Source organism: Magnolia sinica, chromosome 5 (assembly GCF_029962835.1).
Source record: "Magnolia sinica isolate HGM2019 chromosome 5, MsV1, whole genome shotgun sequence".
Lineage (NCBI taxonomy): Eukaryota > Viridiplantae > Streptophyta > Magnoliopsida > Magnoliales > Magnoliaceae > Magnolia > Magnolia sinica.
This window is the reverse complement of record NC_080577.1, coordinates 90,711,125-90,717,124: the sequence shown is the minus strand read 5'-3', so window position 1 is coordinate 90,717,124 and position 6,000 is coordinate 90,711,125.

Here is a 6,000-nt window from a genome sequence, read left to right as displayed (position 1 = left end):
GTACAACTCAGTCCAACTGGTCCCTCTATATGAAATCACAAACGATAAAGATGTGTTGACATTCTTGAAAGCTAACAAATAGTATCCACAACTTGTTATACAATTGTCCATAGAGAAAGTGAGATGTAATAGTTATAGTTGAAGAGAGAAGCACACCCTCTCGATAGCTACATACTTCTATCACTATGCGATGTGATTTTGAGCTTATTTATTAGAGTTCTCCGAAATCTGTTTCCGCCTCGAACTCGTGTTTGTAGGGTTGAATGAGTAAGTTGTAGCAATGGATACTAATATAGGGCTATAATCTACCTATGTCACCTCATTGGTTGAGTTCTGTGCGCCAACATTTAACTTGCTTTATAGTTTATCAACAACTTAAGAATGTGTAAATATCTCAAACCCATCAACCTCTTCATTGAGATTTGCTCCGTCAGTCGAATTCCCTGTGCCAACATTTAACTTGCTTTCTGGCTCCAATTAAGAATGTGCAGATATCTCCAACCCATCAAGCTCTCCATTGAGACGTGATCCATTGGTTGACTTTCATGCGCCAACATTTAACTTGCTTTCTAGCACCATTGAAGAATGTGCAAATATCCTCAACCCATCAACCTCTCTATCGAGATGTGCTCCATCGGTCGACTTCATTGCACCAACATTTAACTTACTACCTACCTTATCGACCAGTAAAAAATGTGTGTATGTTCTCGACCCATCAAATTATCCACGTAGACATACTCCACTGAATCTTGTGGTGAAGCTCTCTTCGCCATCATGTACAGGTTTAGATGATGCTGCATACATCAATTTTGATTTTTTTAGATATTTGGATGTAGTGGATGAAACTAATGAAATAGTTATCGAACAAATATTCAAGGACAAAAGTTGGCTACAAAATATCTTAAGTATGCAATGCGAAACCACTTCCAATATAAGTTATTGCATTCATGCCATAGAAGATACAAGGTTAAGTATCATGTTGAAAAATGTGATTAGATGGACTACGCAATGAGAGTGGATGACACTAGAATTTTCAAAATAAAAATATACAGGTTCGAATACACACGTAGCTTATCTTTTGATAGGAGAACTCATCACCAAGCATCTTTTGAGGGGATAGCTCATTGCTAAGCAACTTATGAGGGGAGGGAGAGAGCTTACCGTCGAGTAACTAATAAAATAAATAGTGAGTATGCTTTTAGTCATCTCGAGTTGCACAAAAAAAGTAGGCTTGAAATGTTTATGAAATATTTAGTTAATATCAGCTATAAGAAAGCATGGATACCTAATGGGATTGTAATAAAATCTTATGAAGATTCATATGTTAAGCTCCTAGCCTATTTTTATGAGGTGAGGAGGACAAATCTAGGGATAGTGATCGCCATGCTTGTAAACGAATAAATGTATATGATTGAAAAATATTTTAGTGCTCTCAGACAGTGCATCAGAAACTTTCAGCATATATTACGAAAGGTTCTGACTGTCTATTGGACACACTTAAAGGGTAAGTATAGGGGTATTCTATTTATGGCTACAATTTCATGTCTATGTTATTGGATGGAGATAATCACATCTTCTTGGTAGCATATCGTAATAGGGAATAAAAAAAAGTAGCTAGTTTTAATTCCTTAAAAATTTACAAGATGCATTATAATTCATGGACAGATTTTTTTATTATATGAGATCATAAAAAGAATTGATGAACGAAGTTTTATTTGTCAACCCATGGATATTGTGCGCACCATGTTTACTAGAATATAATTGCAGCATCGAAGGACAGGATATGTTGGGGAAGTATTTGATGGGGTTTTCCTCCTTAGTTCAGAGGAGATATAGTGCAGACGATTGAAAATTGAAGTATTTCACCGCGCTGCTTGACCGGTCGAGTGAACAGTGCTCGACTAGTCGAGGGTCACTCGACTCAAAGTTTAGCGATCTCAGTGAATAGTGCTCGACCAATCGAGGGCCCGGCTCAACCAGTCGAGTGAACAGTCTCAACCAGTCGAGGTTACGCAGATTTAAGTCCGGATCTTGCGCGGACTGTGGAAATCTAAGGCCTTTCACAAAAGGGTGCGAAATGGAGTTTCCTAAACTATAAATAGGGGTGCCTAGGGCCTTTTTAGGTAATGCAAGAGGATTTTCTAAAGCTTTGAAAGGGTTTGCTAAAGGGTTTAGGGCTATCAAAGGTGAGAGAGAGAGAGAGAGAAAGAAAGAAAGAGAGAGAGAGGAAGCTTGTGGAAGGGAGGTTATGCTCATAGAGGTGATCTACTGTGCACTCGACATCTCGGTGCTTCTACGTCCTCATGATCGGTGAGATCTGTCCGTTTTCTTTTTTATTCTCTTATTGTTTATCCACTCCTGCGTGAGTGAATAAGGTTTAATCCAAGCGGTGTGTGCTTGTGATTGGTTGTAACGTTCTACTTCACAGTGGATTGTTGATTTGGACGAGGTCCCGTGGTTTTTACCTCTTTGAGGGTTTTCCACTTAAAAATCTCGTGTCGTGTGATTTGTACTTTGATTTATTTCATTGCTTTATTATCCCATAATTCTGGTGCTTTGGGAGGCTAGATCCTAAGGTTTTGTGCAAGGCCCCCAACAAAATGGTATCAGAGTGCCAGGTTTATTGAATGGAGTGGCATCAGTTTTTGAATTATGGAAGGTGGCTCATCAAGGATGATCAGCCTCAATGGTTCTAACTGGACCATATGGAAGGCTAAGATGGAGGACTTGCTTTATTGCAAGGACTTATATTCTCCAATTTTATGCATGTCAGCAAAATCCAAGGATATGTCTGATGATGATTGGAAGAAGTTGGACTGGAAGGCAGTGAGGTTTATTAGACAATGGTTGGATGATTCCGTGTTCCACCATGTGTCTATAGAGACTTTAGCCGCTAGCCTATGACTGAAATTGGAAGGGCTATACGAGAGGAAGACAGTTGGCGATAAGATTTTCTTGATACGATGACTTGTGAATCTTAAGTTCAAAGATGGTGGTTCTGTGGCCGAGCACATGAATGAGGTCAGCAATATAGTGAACCAGCTCTCCGCTATGAAGATGGTCCTGGATGATAAATTGCAAGCTTTTTTATTGCTTAGTTCATTGCTTGACAGTTGGGAGGCATTAGTGATGTTCTAAGTAACTCCGCGCCATACGGAAAGGTATCCACGAAACAGGTAACTAGCTGTCTCTTCAATGAGGAGACAAGGAGGAAGTCTCAGGGGTCTACTCAGCAAGAGGCCCTTATGACATAGGAACGGGGGAAAGGAAAGAACAGAAAGGGCAGGAAGGCCAGAGATAAATCAAGAGGCAAGTCGAGTACTAGGAAAGAAGTTGAATGCTGGAATTGTGGCAAGAAGGGCCACTACAAGCATGAATGGTGTAAGAATAAGAACGACAAGAAAGGAAAAGGAAAGGAGAAGGAAGATGAATCAAATTCCACTATGGTAGCTTTAGATGGTGACGTTGTAGTTATTCTTTTAGCAGATCATGATATATGTCTCACGACTACGAGTTAGGACACCGACTGGGTGATAAACTCGGGAGCCTCGTTTCATGCGACTCCACGCAGGGGTTTCTTCACAAGTTATAAGTCTGGTGACTTTGGGACCGTGAAGATGGAAAATTCTAGCATATTGAAGATCGTAGGGGTTGGTGATATTTGTGTGAAGACTGATGTGAGGCATATCCCAGACCTTCGCCTTAACTTGATGTCGATAGGAAGGTTGGATGATGATGGCTATGAAAGTCGATTTGCTTGTGGGCGCTTGAAGCTCATCAAGGGTTTGTTGATCACAGCTAAAGGAAAGGAGTGTTGCACCTTTTACAAGGCAAGTGTCAATGTGTGCAAGGGTGGGTTGAACGCAACGGAAGATTCGGCTATTGACATGTGACACAGTCATCTAGGCCACATGAGTGAAAAAGGGCTTTAGCTACTAGCGAGGAAGCAGCTCATTCCAGACGTGACAGGTATGCCTCCCAAAACCTATATTGATTGTTTATCAGGGAAATAGAATAGAGTTTCATTTATTAAATTTGTTTCTCATGTTAATAAAGTGCATGGATTAGATTTGGTTTATTCTGATGTTTGTGGTCCTATGAGAACAAAAACCTTGGGTAGGGCATTGTATTTTGTTACTTTTATAGATGATGCATCTAAGAGGGTTTGTGTTTATGCTTTGAAATCTAAGGACGAGGTCTTTGGTGTGTTTAAATTATTTCATGCTATGGCCGAGAGAGAGACAGATAGATCATTGAAGTGCATTTGCACTAACAATGGTGGTGAATACATTAGTTACTTTCATAAGTATTGCAAGTCCTTGGGTATACGGCATGAACAGACGGTTCCCAAGACCCCCAACATAATGGTGTGGTTGAGTGAATGAATCGCACCATTGTAGAGAGAATCAGATGCATGTTATCCCATGCGAAATTGCCCAAGATGTTCTGGGGAGAAGCAATGCACACGACGGTGTATTTGATAAACAGGTCTCCATCTGCCCCATTGAACGAAGAAGTACCTGAGAAGGTGTGGACTGGACAGGATCCATTGTACAGTCATCTCGGGGTGTTTGAATGCAGGGCATCCGTTCATGTACCAAAGGACGAGAGGTCCAAACATGATATGAAGATCAGGTAGTGTGTGTTCTTGGGGTACGGTGATGAAAAATTCGGTTATAAATTATGGGATCCAACTAAGAAGAAGCTCGTCAAGAGCAAAGATGTGGTTTTCTTTGAAAATCAGTGTATAGAAGACATTGGTAATCCAGAGAAGAACCAACCTAGTTCATGTGAGCTAGAGGACATGGATCTGATTATTCCTCTTGTGGTGCCTGATGACAGGGGAGTACAACAAGGTGCAGAGGACGAGGGAGTTCCTTTAGAAGATGGACCAGGGGAGCAGCCCCCACTTGATCCACCTGTTGAGCCACAGGTGAGGAGGTCATCTAGGGACAGACAGTCGTCTAAGTGGTACTCGCCACATGAGTACATTATGCTGACTAATGGGGGAGAGACGGAAGATTATTCTGAGGCCCTAGCCGATAAGCATAAGGGGGAGTGGTTGAAAACTATGCAAGAGGAGATGAAATCTATGCATAAGAACCACACCTATGATATGGTAAAATTACCTGAGGGCAAGAAAGCTTTAAGCAACAAGTGAGTGTTCAGAAAGAAGGTTGAACAGAAGAATTCACAGACGAGGTTCAAGGCCAGACTCATGGTGAAAGGGTTTGGTCAGATGAAAGGCGTAGACTTCTAGGAGATATTCTCACCAGTGGTGAAGATGACATGCATACGGGTGTTGCTTGGGTTGGTAGCTAGCATGGATCTGAAAATAGAGCAGTTAGATGTTAAAACTACCTTCCTCCATGAAGACCTGAAAGAAGAGATCTACATGCACCAACCAGAGGGGTTCAAAGTCAAGGGCAAAGAGCATATGGTGTGTAAGCTGAGGAAGGGCTTGTATGGGCGAAAACAAGTTCCACGGGAATGGTATAAGATCATTTATGTTAAAGTATGGATATGACAGAACGGAATCGGACCACTGTGTGTTCATGTGCAAGTTCTCAGATGGTGATTTCTTAGTTATGCTGTTATACGTTGATGACATGCTCATCATGGGAAAAGACATTAAGAAGATCAACAGTCTGAAACAGGAGTTGGGTAAGTCATTTGCGATGAAAGACTTGAGCTCAACTAAACAGATCATAAGAATGGAGATAACACATGACAGAAGTAGTAGGAAGCTTTGTCTGTCACAAGAGCGGTATATTGAAAAAGTCCTACAACGGTTCAATATGAATGCAGCGAAGCTGGTTAGTACTCCACTGGATGGTCACTTCAGATTGAGCGACAGACAGTGTCTCAAGACAAAGGCAGAGGTGGAAGAGATGCAGAAGATACCCTACGCGTCAGCTGTAGGAAGTTTAATGTATGCTATGGTGTATACATGCCCAGACATAGCATATGCGGTTGGTGTTGTCAGCTGGTATCTTGTCA